This window comes from Antedon bifida, chromosome 4 (genome assembly GCF_963402885.1).
Source record: "Antedon bifida chromosome 4, ecAntBifi1.1, whole genome shotgun sequence".
In the NCBI taxonomy this organism is placed as follows: Eukaryota; Metazoa; Echinodermata; class Crinoidea; order Comatulida; family Antedonidae; genus Antedon; species Antedon bifida.
Genome location: NC_136229.1, coordinates 25,642,201 through 25,658,191, shown reverse-complemented (window position 1 = coordinate 25,658,191; position 15,991 = coordinate 25,642,201). Strand labels below are relative to the sequence as shown.

Here is a 15,991-nt window from a genome sequence, read left to right as displayed (position 1 = left end):
GAAGATACGTAGTTGAGCTATGTTTTGCCAAGGAAAATCATCCATGGTCAACCGATTTGTTTCACGTTTCTAAAAGTTCAAGAATTTAACGTTTTCTCAGTCGCAACGTCGAATGTTATACTAATTCGTGTTTCAGGACGCTGCTTTTTTAACTAGGTCCTAACCATCAAAATATGTCAACATTAACAGAAATTAATGATATTTTAAAAAAAACGTATCACCATGCATGATCCGAACTTTTGTAGCGCATGCGCATGTTGTGTTTTCAATTTAGTTAAACATTCAACTACAGTATTGTATGCGCACATGAATTATATGAAAACTCAGTTGTGAAATTAATATTATAATCCTGTGTTAAACAGTCGAATTGTTAAGGATAATAACTGCTTTTAATTAAAATTGTTTTTTTCAATCGAACATGTACATAACTATATAATATTTATTATTTTTAATGATAAGCCTGAAACACAAATTATTGTACAAAAATGATAATGGAATGACTTTTATTTATCATTTTGTTCACTGATATAAATTATCTCACTGTTTATTTGTTTTAAGTTTGTTTTATACATCGATCTATGTCTCTCTAGCTTGGATTACAATTTCATTTTAAAGCGATAACGTGTTATAAAGTTCAATTTCAATATAGATCAAGCTGTCGCAACAGTGTGATGATGAATTAGTGTAATTTATAATTACGTATTTCTTGTGAATATTGATCGAAGTTAATGTAATAATTATTTTAGATAAACAGACATGACAAATATACGTCGAAGATATTCAATTCATTCAATATTCTATTTAAATCCAAAGAAGTATTATAAAAATAATAAACAGTTGAAATGATAAAAGTACATACGCTAAAGATATCATTATCTTATATGTAAACATTATCTACACTATAAACTCCCGTAAAAAATTGAGATATTTGATTGGTTGAAAGTTTTAGTGACGCTCTATTAACTTTGAGTCCATGTAGCATTGACGAAATATTATGTCGTTACGGTTGTTTTTTTTTTTAATATTAAAATCATACCGATCACGAATAAATGCATATTTTATTAATTAATTTAAGTAATATTGTTGATCAACATACATATTGCTTAAGTGTTTTTATTATGTCAACAAAGATTACTTTTTATCATGAATAAATGCATGCATAAAATCATGATGAAAATATTTTTATATCTGATTATTAACATTTTACCACTTCAGACAGCAATATACTATAGTGATCGCACGACACACGCTTGTCTTGCGTTCAAAGATATTAGAAATACATTTTTGAATGACCTTGTTGAAAAATATTATTTAATATAACAGCTTTTAACTTTTCCCGTCGGCTTAAAAGCACGTGTACGTTATTACAAAATAACAATTAAACTTTCTCATTGCGTGGGGGTGTTTACTATACCTCTCTCCGCTAATGCCTAACTGGATATAATTTGTTTTTATATAGGCAACTGAATTGAATTAAAAATAAACATTATTTTGTAAATGATACACAAACTCAACCTCTAATGCGTCACTAAAACTTTCAACCAATCAAATTTCTCCTTTGTGGGGAGTTATGCTATTTTAATTAGAGAGGGAGTCTGCATTACCCATTGACCTTAGCATAACCTTAGCTGTGTAGTTTGTTTCAAGTATTAAAATACCCCATAGCGTGTTTACATTTGAGTTCAATACAGTTCACCTGACGGATAATTACAAAACAAATTGTACATTGCTACTATTAGAAATGCTTCTATTCTCTTGTTCTAGGCTAAAACTGTCAAGTACACTTTTGCTGTCTGATTTTTCATAATATTCAACAGCATTATATAATTACTAGTCATTCACGAGGAAATGGTAGATGGTTACTGCCGTATCTATATACTAATGGTTGTCCTAAACACGGGAAATGTACAATCAAATGGCAAAGATTATCGATAAAATTCCCCGTTATAATGTCGTCAAAACGCTTCACCTCATTCGTTTCGTCCTGCTGACTGGACACGAAAATGATGAACACATTTTACAACGACAAAACAACATACACGCTTAATGCCTGCGGTTTACCATACATTCTCGCTACACTACATACATTGAACATAATTAACTTAAAACAATTTGACAGTTGCATGCTATATAATTTCCGTGAGGTGTTTTACTGAAGACAAGGCAATTATAAACGGCAAAAACGTTCGTTTCGACTTGATTTAGTGATGTTTTGACGCACGATTTTCAGTTGATGTGTGGGAATAGTCATATCGGGCAGACTGTTCAATTAACGTTTAAAGGTCAGATCAGCTTAATTAAAATCAACAATACGTACAATTTTAAAAAGTGCAATACTTTGACCTTTGTGCGTGAATATTTTCTTTCCAGGATTTTAATTATGTTTAACCAATTATATTGTTATGTTGTCAAAAAGGACATTGGAATAAAAGAGCATGGATGTTGTCTTAACATTGTCATCAAAATTGATGTATGTGTGCGTAGGCAGTCATCATAAGCATAGAGGGGTCATGGAATGTAGCACTTTCCCAACATACATCATGTCATTCCGAATGGCTATTTACAGTGATTCTTGATATTCACTCAGATTTCGGTATACTGTGTCTCGATTTATTTTCCAGTATTAGTCGCATGATACAACATACCATGTGTTTGTTTGTTTCTTTCATTGATATAGTATTTTCACATGTACAATATTTCTTGTAGCATACCGTATAACATAAACTGACCACTCATGTGATACAAATGAGATGCTACCGAATATTCCCATGATACTGGGAAAATGTTGTAGTATGTGGAGATACAGCATTGAGCATCAGGTAAAATAATTAGTGTGATCGGTTATAATTTGGTTCGGTATTTAAAACAAAATACTTCGGTTATTCCATGTGATGTTACCAAGAATATAAATTGAGATATAGTCCTAACTGCGCTACAAGTTATATAACACAACGTAAAAGGTATAAAGCATACATGACTGATAATGAGAAAGATCTCACATTAAGTAACACATTATTGTCTTATGTCTATTAAACGCACCAATTAACTTTGTTTGTTTTCATTAAGTTCTGTTCCCACTAGAGCAGCCAGGCGCGTTTGCATTTAATGCATGAATGTGTTCACACACGAGAACCCTGGCCTGTGTACTTTAATAATAATGTGATGGTAATCCTCGAATTTTACTCGAACAATGTATGGTACACGCTAGGCCTATTATGGTATGCTCCACAACTTTACTACGCGTAATGCCACCGTATTCGCACTTACGAGCACCTCGTGTACTATAATCTGTTTAAACGATAATGCGAGTATTAATATTAAATATCGGTGTACATAGAACGTGATATCAAGGATGCGAATGACGGATAAAAATAAATTGCAATTTACCAGTTCCATTATTGGTCAAGTTTGTCATAATTTTAGTCATCAATGACGGCAATAAATTGCTATAGATGAAACATATGACGCTGATATTTATATAATCGCGTTGCGGTATCACATTTCATAATTGTTATAGCAAAATTCGGTTTAATATGTAAAGTAATGTGTCATGTGACACCGTAGAGTTTAAATCTACAGGCATATTAACCTACATTGTGCAGGGTATGGTCATGTTTAATGAAATGTTGTCTTTGTAATTTGAGCATAACTGTAATTATTACTGATAATATCATATTTAATATTCAATATTAATATTTAATATCATATTTACTATCTTTGCAATCACCAACATCTTAACGTCGTTACATCATCAATCATAATTTGCTTCATCAAAGTTTCATTTATCTAAATGTCATGAAGAACATTTGTGCCATCATAATCAATAATCATTATTGTGATCATAACTCCGTTATAGACACATCACTATGATTATAAACATTGTGATCAAAATCATCATTCCCTCTCATTCTCAAATTAACATCAATATCATCGCAACCACCGCATCATCATAATCATCCTCATCTTTTTCATTGTTATCATTCCAACGATGCTTAATTTATCTATTAGGCCTATGTCATTCATTCTTTTATTTATGACATTCATTCATTCATTCATCCATCATTCATTTTTTTTTTTAATCAGCAACATTATTAGTTCAGTGCAATCATCTTCTTTAATTGTCAAAAATATCTTCGTGACATTGTGTAATCGATTAAATACCTAAATTTCACAATAATAGAAGTAGGCCTACTGGTACTTCTGGTACAATTTTAAAAATCAATTTATCATGCGCGCGTGGAATCCTATTATAATAATTATTATACGTCATAAAAAATAAAATCCAAGTTATACCATTACTCACACACCTTTCGTGTCTGTTTTCATAAATTATATATTACACATATATTTTGGCATATCGAGTGTCCAACAGTGATGATAACTGCATGATTAGCACTATTACATTATATTATACTACAATTTGAAACGTATAGTCGTGAACACAGGGAAGGGAGACATTACGGAATATTAATGCCACTCTTGATGCCAAACGATAGATAACACAACGTTAAACTGTCATGTCATGCATCATTCGATTTATTGACTACAATATACTTATACCTGTCATTTGCCTGCCGAATACCACGGACGATTAGCATATATTTATTGATACATAGATTCAAATGGGACATTGCATACCAAAAACAAATCGTTAAGGGTCACATAAGCACGGAAGAATACACTAAAACATATCATGCATTTTACTTTACAGTGGAATCTTCTTGTATTTTGTTGTGTATATTTTAATTGTAACCATAGTATTACGACGCGCCATATACGCAGCTTTCCATTAAATATTAGAATATGTGAATGGATTTTTTATTCGACAGCATCGCTGTCATGTGGCGCGTCGTAAAAAAATGAAAACCCTCTTTAGTTCCTTTACAATGCCATGTAGTTCAAAAAGTATTGTTATGTCAAATTTGTGTGCTAAAATAAACATTTTAGCCTATCCTCGCGTGTCATTTAAACATTACACGCGTGTGTCATACGCAAAGTTTTTTTGTATTGTATCTGAATTAATTCTATACAATAATATCTAAACTTTAAAGAGGGCGCTTCTTATTGTAAATCAAACTGAAATAACTATATAGTATAAATTCATACACGATACAATTGAATCTAATACTATATATGCATATTTTTAATATATATTTATATATTATTACCCAAGAGAGTTTTTGCCAAAATTAGATTGTTAAACGAACGAACGTGAATCGTTCGCTTATTCGATAAAGTAATTTTGCTAAAAACTGAGTATGTTCCCTGGAGTATTCATATTGGTTGGCGTTATGCTTTTCACTTCAAACTTTTGGATTTTTCTATAGGCTTGTGTGTTTGGCTGTTTTTATATCGAACAGTTTGAACAACCAATGTGACATGCATGCACCATTCATCTAATGGAAAGAATGGTATATTTTGTAAATACGACGTGGAGCCGTACAGTGGTTTTGTTCTTTATGGTATATTTTGAGGAGGTAGCACATTAAATGAAAACCATACATTGATTATACAAGTATCACGCGGGGAGAGCCGTGCAGTGGTTTTGTTCGAGAGCTTTCGATTTGCGTTTTTCTTGAACGTTAAGACTTATTACGTAAATTATCATGTTTTCAAGTCGTCACCCAGCTCTGCAATATATGTTTTTTGCGACAACCGAAGACCAAAACAAGTTTAGCATGCGCTTATTATCTGAATCCAAACCTGGACCATAATCGGGTCTGGCGACTAAATAGAAAAATTACCAAAGAAAACCCAATGATGTAACTCCAACAACATCATCGAGTCCTGGGTTGCCACAACATCCAAAGCTCCTTAACATGCTACGATAAGACGCCAATACATATAGTGTGTATCACACGTACCAGTGTTGCTATTGATGAAACGACAGACTAATTTAATATGATTTGAAAACGAGTTAAATAATATAATTGTCCGTTTGTATCAATTTCACTAAAGCGCGGCGATTTTCGTCACGTACATTCGACTAAGTCAGTTGAAAATAAGTTCAGTTTTCGAGTTTAATTCATTATAATTTTATTTACTTTTTAAATAAAGTGCCTGTAGTCTATGTAACCACCTATTATTAATTCTTATAATACAATTTTGAATAGCTAACGGCATCGATGTCAAACTGAGATATAGACATGGTTAGGATAAATAGCCGGTTCCTTATTTGGTGAATACTGAATATGGTTAGTAAACATAATAGTTGAAAGGAAAATATAAAGTACAGCAATTTTAGTATTGAATACATAGTTCATGTCGTATTGTTACTATTCATATGCCATTTCAATGATCCTATGTGCTGCAGGCAAATCTAACATCGGAACTAAATTACTGAGCTCCAATAGTGACGTCACATGTATTATTTGGACAGAACAGCTTAAAGGTTCAAACTTAAGTATGGTTTATTGATAAAACATATACATTGATAATAAATCTACTAATGTTTTAGACGAGCGTTGTAGTGAAAGTGGTGCTACAAGACTTTTTTTTCTATATACAGTAATACAGTAAAATATTTAATTTGTTTAAACAAACACATCTTAAGCCCGGAGCTACCCTTTAACACTGTTTTTGGCGCAAAATCAATATTATATCGGAATCTCGGCACTATCTAGATTTTCCAAGTATCATAGGAAAAATTCGTAATACATAATTTAACCCTTAACCTTACATGTTACAGTATCCACTCCATGTGATACACTCCAGTTGCTTTACGGAATATTCCTATGATATGGAAGGGAAATGTTATCGTATGCGGCGATACAGCATCTGAACAAAATCAGCCTCTTTTAATAAGACTAAAAATGATATGTTTCTATTATCTACATGGTTATAAAAGAAAAGTTCGGGTACCCGGAAAACATTTTCAAATTATGATTCCATACTATCTAATCTCGTGTTGCTGTAACACCTTTATGAAAACAGCACGTTTTACTAATTGGATCGCGAGATAAGATTATAAATAAATAGGTACGTGTATTACACAGAAACGTATGGCGTATAGTATTATTTGATAGTCATCTTTTAGAGCATAACAATAACTGGGTACAATTCCAGAAATCGATCAAGGATAAAATCAAAACATGTAAAGAAAAACTATTCATATTTACTGGACGTGATGCAGTGATCGTTTTCAACTAAATCTAGTACACATGTTGTCTTACAAAATATTACACCATAATGAGTCATTATATGATATACTATGAAATTTAACTACGTTATAAAATCACAATAAATCACGTAGTCGCCACTTTGTCCAACGACCATGCAACGGAAATACAATAGAGATATTCTATAGTAAGACATTTGCAATCAATTAAAACAACGATTTCAAAGTATTTTAAATTCATCTGGTACGGTGTTTCTTTTACTGCTATCTTATACATTTTTATTTTATTTGTTTGCCTTTTTGTTTAATTTTATTTGTCAATTGGACAAAAGAAAAAAGTGTTTTATTTTTCTCTCACTTAAATTGAATAATTAAACATAATATATAGGCCTATATTTATCTGGAGGACCAAACTTGAAGCCTTGGCTTTATGCGTCCACCTCACACAATTATATTTATTAATTTATGTTCTGTATTATATTGTATATTGTATTGTGTGAAACATGACGTATTTCTCTCTCCAAGTTTATACCTATAGGGCCTTGGCTAAATTAGACATAATTTCAGGTGTACTGGACATTGGTTTAGTTAGGCGCACATACGGGTAACAGTGGGTATCAGAATGCAGACTATCATTATTCTACATTATTATATTAGCATCTCGGAATTTGAATTTTTAGTAGCCTTATTTAAGCTTACCTTTTGGCGAATACAAAGGGACAATTCACTGATTTTTTGTTTAATTTCAAATCTGTACATACATCTAAGTTCTTTTTTATTATTTTTTTAAGGTGTTACAACTAGTATAATTAGTACAATTATTCTTCTAAGAAGCGTGCCACTGTAGCTTTCAACAACAGATGAATTAATATCGATATTATGACAAGTGCTGCTTTAACGTTTACTTCACACTATGACATTTATAAGAAAAACAATTATACCTGAATTGTTGTTGTTTTTGTTTGACAAATAGGTAAATTAGCGATAACGTCGACTAAATGATAATGATAAACATGAGGACATTTTTTTTCTAATGTATCACGTCAGATATACAAGAAAGAAATATAATAGTTCCTACCTCCGGCCACTAACAGCACGGCCACTGCCACAACGAAACGAACCAATATCGAACTGTTTGAACCACTCAGCGCTTAATCCGTTGGTTGCTTTGGCACACTTTCTACTTAGTCGTAGATTTGTGACTAAATGAGATACTTTGGTCATCTCACCAATACTAAGTCCGTGTTTATCCAATTTTCAAACGCTAGTAGTCACGTGAGGAAGACACGACCAATCGCTACTAACATACGCGATGATTATAATAAACGCATGCGCAGTTTGAATCGAGCAATGCTTTCCGAGTACTGAGCGACGGGATTTAAAATCCATATTACCTCAGCATGAAGCAGTTACAACTTAATGAATGTTCTATGAATCAAAGCAACATTATTTTATTTTTATCATCGTTAACACTTCTAGTATTAGACCTACACATATAGTTTTCAATATTATGCATTATTCATTTTAGCTATGCCTGCCACAACAAACGCTTGTATCGCGTGCTGCACACAGAAAGTTCGCGGACAGGCGATCTTTCTCCTCAATGCAGATTGTGCTGAATCGGTGATAGCTACCTGAGAGAGTAATAAACGACACGACAGCTAAGTTTATTTTGAATAATGACATATGTTTTAAAGGTAGAGAGAGGCAAAAAAGATTGGCCTAGATCGTATCATGAATAACCGAAGCTGATAAGTAAATCTACACACATGAACGAGGTCAATAACTGCTGATATGAAAAAAATAGTGAAATGAGGAAATTAATATGATTTCCAATTTATTAGAAATAAAAGAGACGTATCATTGCTATATTTCTAATACGGATCTACAAAAGGGAAATATTTATTTGGAAATGTAATTTGATACTTTATAGTATATATTTGTCGATTAAGTTTCGTTTTTACAATTATTTCCATCAACCCAGAATAACTGATGTTAGGGAATTTTAATATTAAGTAATTCTCTAGTTATCTACTTAATTGTCAAGTCACTCGTTCAGGGGCAGAATTTACATGGTCTCAATATTTCCTTAGTACAGTGGGCATAACTATGTTCCCTTATGGCATGGCGATGAGGGTCCAGTGAATTGGCACCCGTTTGGTACCCGGCTGAAGAGACAGTCGGGCCTGCTAAAACTGTAGCCTACGCGTGACGCGTTAGTGCGTTATAATCGGCGACTCGTGACAATAAAACGTGGTCATCGTGTCATTACAGTGTAATATTGACATAAATAATTTATTAAAACCTACCGTACAATGTTGATAGTAATATATGGAATATTTACATCCACAAAAGCAATATATTTTGTGTATTATGTTTATATTTACTTAATAATTCCTTACGGTGGGTTCTAACGCAAGGACGTACACCCAACGCAAGCGAGTTGACAAATCACAAGCGAACGTTCGAATAAGCTTGGTTCTCGCTAGCGACGCAACGCAAGGACGTAACGCAGCGCAAAGTGATGGATTATTCGAACAGTCGCCAGTGTGATTGGTCAACTCGCTTGCGTTGCGTCTACGTCCTTGCGTTGCGTCGCTAGCGAGAACCACGCCTTACGTTGTGCTTACGTCCTTGCGTTACTTCTCCTGGTGGGAACCAAGCATAATCAATAAAAACATTCATCCGATATTATGGACCTTTAACGACGATGAATAGTTTATGACTGCTGGGTTTACGTCATAAACAAAGGTTCATGGTTTAACATTATAATGGAAGGACAAAAAAAGCTCATTTTATTAATGTTATAAGATAACAAAACGCTCTTCATTAATTACTACAGGAAAGTGTCCCCTTAAATTCAACTGTTAAGATATTGAATGACACTAAGCAGCTGAATTGAATAAGCTATAGTAGCAACGATAGCGATACACTCAATTATTTCTGAAAATAAAATTTAATCGAATAAATCGTCTGCAGAGCAATGCTCGTAATCAAGTTTATTTATAATTCATTATGTTAATCTGGACGAAGATAAATCTATTATTTGTACAATTAGACAAGCATGAGCTTATTATTAAAGCAATATGTAGGCCTACAGAAACAACTGTAATGCTGTGTGCAAATATAAACTAAATCTCCGACTATACATTATCAAATTACTGTGATGTGCCCAAATATGGTAGTGATATGCTTAAATATGGTAGTGATATGACATAATCATGACACACCACATTTTTTGTCACATGACATTTGAGCTTTAGACATTAATTTTGCAGTTAACTGCCTAATATTTCTGACATGATTATAACTGACTTTAGGGGCATATATTGAGGTATCCAGAAGTGTTATGCACATTTTAAAAATGTAGAGTAAAATATGGACGAAAGATAGGCCTAAATGACGTATAAAAACCTATAGTTTTGAAAGGAGATGTTTCATTATACTTACTCAATCATTAACTAGAATGACATGCGCTATATAATTTAGATGGATAACAATATTCGATAACATTTCTGTTCTCTTCCTTGTACACGTACGCACCCGGTCCTACGTACATGCCATAGCTAATTTGACATAGTTTTACATAAGGACGAATATTCTGCAGAAAAAATGTCGTGCCAATAGAAATATTGATAAATCATACGCGTGCGATTATTCTTCCTACGTTGTGTGCTACGGACCAGGCCATCGACATGGTCAGCGTAAGTACTATATACTATATTACTATTAGGGACGGTGTGTCGATGTAACCAATACATTCAGCAGAATACATATACGTTTTATTGTACAATCCAATAACAATCATTGATTACTATCAGCTTTTAGGGCCGTCCCCTATGCTGTTAATTCCGCGAACATAACATACTGTTTTTCTCCTGGGAAACAGCTAACTTAGATGACGTAAAATCTCATTATTTCATTACTATTCCGATGTGGTTTTCTACATAACTTGAACAAAACAGACATGCTAAGTATGTAAGAAAAAATAATGAAGAACTATATTGATTGATGCTACAAACATTAATGGAATAACATTTGGTCCGAAACTAAAGTAGTAAATCTTGATCATGAATGTGAAAATAGAAATAAATCCGGTAACTGAAACTAAATACTGGCTAAGCTGAAACTAAATAAACTGAAACCTGTAGGTTTATCCTGTATACCAAAATAGTTGAAAAAAAGAAGAAAACAGAACAAGGATATCCTGCCCTTGTATCTATATCAACTTAAACCAATATAAATCGTCATAATGCAAGACAACAGAGTATTACTACCCGAGAAGCCATCGAATTCCATTCCGCGTAACATTTGGTCCGAAACTAAAGTAGTAAATCTTGATCATGAATGTGAAAATAGAAATAAATCCGGTAACTGAAACTAAATACTGGCTAAACTGAAACTAAAACCTGTAGTTTTATCCTGTATACCAAAATAGTACAGAAAAATACAGAAAAAAGGAAAGAAAACAGAACAAGGATATCCTGCCCTTGTATCTATATCAACTTAAACCAATATAAATCGTCATAATGCAAGACAACAGAGTATTACTAACCGAGAAGCCATCGAATTCCACTCGAAAATATATCTCTATGACAACTATATTGCACGTCATAACAAAAACACTTTACACGAAAACCATATACTTTTTAAAAATATAGTCACGTATTACATACTGAATACAAATGAGGCCTTGTTCTATATTAAATTTGCCAGGAATAGCATTACATTAAAATGACTCGGTTTTGTTTCATATTACAGTACATCATTAATTCACAACCGCACTTATGATAAGTTAAGTATTCATAGAATGTATTGATCGAATAACATATTAGGAAATAATAATCATTTGTTGGCTTATATTTCTTTTTTTTATTATAATTCTTTTTTGTAACAAAGCACCATTTCGTACAGAAACAGGCTCAAAAGCACGGTTTCCACTAGGTCGCAACACAACCCAAGCGCGTAAGTACACCGCGAGTAACAATAACGACGTGATGAACCATCTGAAATGTTGCTCGTGATAGGTCAACTCACTTACGTTGCTCCGATGCGCTATGTCCGAGTAAGAACCAATCTTTATTTATGCTTTATTATTAGTGTAAATACAACATGAGACATTAACTCACCTCTAAAGCGTGGTTCCCACTAGAACGCAACGCAGCGACGTATTGAAACAAAGTGATATATTGCGTAATCACAATTTGGAACCGACGACGCAACAGTGCTACAAAAATCGCAGGCGGTTCCCACTTGTGAACGCAATACAGCACTTTGCGTCAATACATCGTAGCCTTGCGTTACGTTGAGTCGCTAGTTGGAACCACGCTTTAGACGTGTTGTGTCATCTTGAAAAACGCAACGGTAGGCCTATATCAAAAAGTCATTGTTTTAGTTATGTTATACGCGTCGAATTATTTAATAATCAAATAACATCACATTTATGTTTTATCAAATCCATGATTTACGTCAACGTTATAATTTTGTTAAAATCAAATCAACCTACATTTCCAATGTTCATCAGTTATAGCTTACGAACAGTGCGTGCATGTTGTACTGCACTTTTAATGCAACAGGATGAGGACCCATACTACTGCTGTTACTGCAGTAACTATACATTTATTTACTCGTAAACCTGTTTATGTAATTATTTAGAAAGCTGTTTATTGCAGTCTCTGCTTCATAAATCTCTACATTGAAAGAAACTAAAATAATACATTATTGCTGCTGTAAGAAATGTAGTTACTGCAGTAACTGCAGCAGAATAATTTAGACATGGTCCTTAAGTCAGACTCGAGTTGTTACGACAAATGCAAAACAGCATTAAACAATTCGTGTCCCAAATAAAACGAACAGTAAATTACACCAAAAATATATGTATAGACTTAATTTTAATTTTGAGTACAGTCTTTTATTTAGTGCTCTCTAAGATCTTGGAACATCATTACTTATCTTCTATAATATTGCCTTTCTTAGTACATTACCTTATACTGTTAATCGGCTTGATACTGATTTCGTTCTGAATGAGGTACTTAATATTTCCCACAACGTTCTTCTTTGAATGAAGTAAAATTAAAATAATAAATACTATAGCTTGATATATTGTTCAATGATCTGTGGTCTTTAGTAAAAATGATCATAAAAGGGGAAAAATATAGCAATTATGTTAAGTAATCAAATGGAATATACCTTTAGTACTAGACACAGCCAAGGCAATTCTACTACTCAACCAAAGTAGCATCAATTAACTAATTACATTATATAATGGAAAATCTTCTCTAAAAATAGCAAAATGTAGATAATGAATAAGTAGTAGGATTTCTTCAACAACGTTTTCATGTCAAACACAACAGTCAACAATTGCGTGCCGTAATGTAAACACTTCGAGATTCCAAACACGATTTTATAAAGTCTAATGCCTAAAATACATATGTATACGTTACCGTCCGTGTGATAGCGAATAACAATAGAAAAAAAACCAAAATAGTGTTTACAATAATATAATACACACGTAACGGAGAGAGTTTGATTGATTAGTAATTACTAAATTAATTGGATACAAATTAGAAACCAGTATGTAGTTCTCTCAACATAAAATGACACGGTTGTATAGTTACATCATAATATCTATAGATTTAAATATTACAGCATTTGGCACCACCTCAATATTATATTCGTTGTGATCATCTTTTAAGAGTTTGGAGGAAAACTGAAGATTTCGTGTTGACTTATCTTAAAAATAGGCTTAAGCATAAACTTAAAATATATATATTTTAATGATGAACAAATACACTAAGACAATAACATTATACTGACAATTCTAATCGGTTCCTTCCATTGTTTAAAGTGGCGTTTTCTAAAGCTCGGTTTGTTCCTCACCATGACGCAACACAAGGACGTACGCGCAAGTCGAGTAGTTTGACCAATTACTAATGGCGTCCTAGTGGGAAACTAGGCACAGCTAAGTCAGCTGTAAATTAGTCACTGGTAACACACTGATTGGTCAAACTATCATTTAATTTGGTAATTGTTATGATGTTCAGAAAAACATAAATCTGTACATCCCTGGGGTGGCTTTACTCTTGATATTATAAGAGAATATTAGAAAGACGTAGATTGAATTGCTGTGATGATTTCAAACATGGAGTAAAACCTGTATAAACAGAATAAAAGCAAAGAAAAAAAAATTAGAGAAAATAAAGTAATGATGATGATTATGATGATGATGACGACTACGACGTTGGCGACGACGACGACGTTGGCGATGACGTTGGCGATGATGATGATGATGATGATTAGATGATATTTATTAGTCAATATTGGGAAGACCTATGGACGATCTCTCAAGACCTCGTCGTATAAAACCGCCCCTGGAAAGATGAAAGTAAAATAAAAATGTGAAAAGGGAGTCACGATGGACAAACTTTGGAAAGAAGACGGCACATTAGATGACGACGACGACGACGATGATGATGATTGGGAGGATGGCCATTACTCCTGATATTAGAAGAACAGATCGAACTGTGACGTGAGGATTTTTAGACACGGAGTAAAAACTCTATTACGAGATAAGAAGATAAACACAAAAATATAAATCGTAATGACCAACCTTCGGAGAGAAGACGACATTAGTTGACGATGAATATCTTTTTTAAACTCTATATTAAATAATTATAATCGATCGAATGTCTGGACGTAATTATGATTTTCTATGAAAACGGTAAACTAAACTAAAATAAGCACATTAACATTTACGATAGAAATACGTTTTTTGCATTGAATACGAAGTTGCCAGGGTCACTTCTAATATCGTGAGGAAATATTATGTTACAGTTTTTAAACGAGTGCATATAATATGTCGCCAATTCGTTAGGTTTTATGTAACAGATACATTAATGTAATTTTTTTTTCATATGATAATAGAATAGAATCAGACAGGATCGAAAAAATAGTGTGGGTCAAAAGTATTATTCGTGAAAACGCATACACACCAACGCACTAAGTAACGGAGGTCCACGAACAGACAGACTTTTTGACGCGTTCGGCGGACAAACAATGGAACAGGATTAACTGATTGTAGCAATTTACCTTTTGTACATCCAAATGATTTGCCTTTACCAAAGAAGCTTTTATTAGTATACTATTCTTGGAATATATACTCTTCATATTTTTAATCATCGATTTATTTTTAATTTATTTTTTCTTGGATAATGTTGACATGTATACATCATCGCATACTCGTTGTCATTCACACAGCGCCATCTTCGGTTCTGTAAAACAGGTGTGAATGCAGCTTTAAGCTCTGTCTACACTATCGAACTAGTTTGATTGACGTGTTCAAAAATGGTAGTGATATGCCCAAATATGTTAGTGACATGACATCATCATGTCCATATATGGGAACATCACATCACATTTTGTTGTCACATAAAGTTTGATAGTGTGATTTATGTTCGATGAAAAATATGGTCAACACATATAATAAATTTAAAAAGCTGTATATATTATGCTTCAGAATGTTCTTTAGATATTACAGTACCTCAGTGGTAAAATAATACACGGTAACTACATAATCTGTATTCGAGTTTAGTTTTCTGTTAAGTTTAACTTGTTCTGTGTGGATTTCCATTGTATCAAAGTACAATGACCGGAATTTGTCAACAACGTCAATAAAATTAAACTATAACTATTAATAAATAATAAACCTAATTTTAAATAAAACTGCTATTTCGCATGAAGTGTAAATTATTAAATATATTTAAACGTTAATTCCAATACTGAAGTTGTTTGGTTCAATTGACCGGAACACACAAGGGAAAGACTCTTCAACGCCCAGCGTGTCCTCCTACCGTAATATTTATAGAAAATGTTTAT

At 32.9% G+C, this 15,991-nt stretch overlaps 1 protein-coding gene across 1 annotated transcript in view; it reads right to left on the bottom strand.

Moving 5' to 3' along the window:
* Positions 1 to 8,313, bottom strand: part of LOC144840698 (calcitonin gene-related peptide type 1 receptor-like) — a 58,331-nt gene extending 50,018 nt beyond the window's left edge. The window contains exon 1 of the mRNA XM_078696661.1: positions 8,196 to 8,313. The gene's annotated coding sequence lies outside the window, so the exon portion shown is untranslated. The remainder of the gene's footprint in view (positions 1 to 8,195) is intronic.
* Positions 8,314 to 15,991: the final 7,678 nt, after the last annotated feature.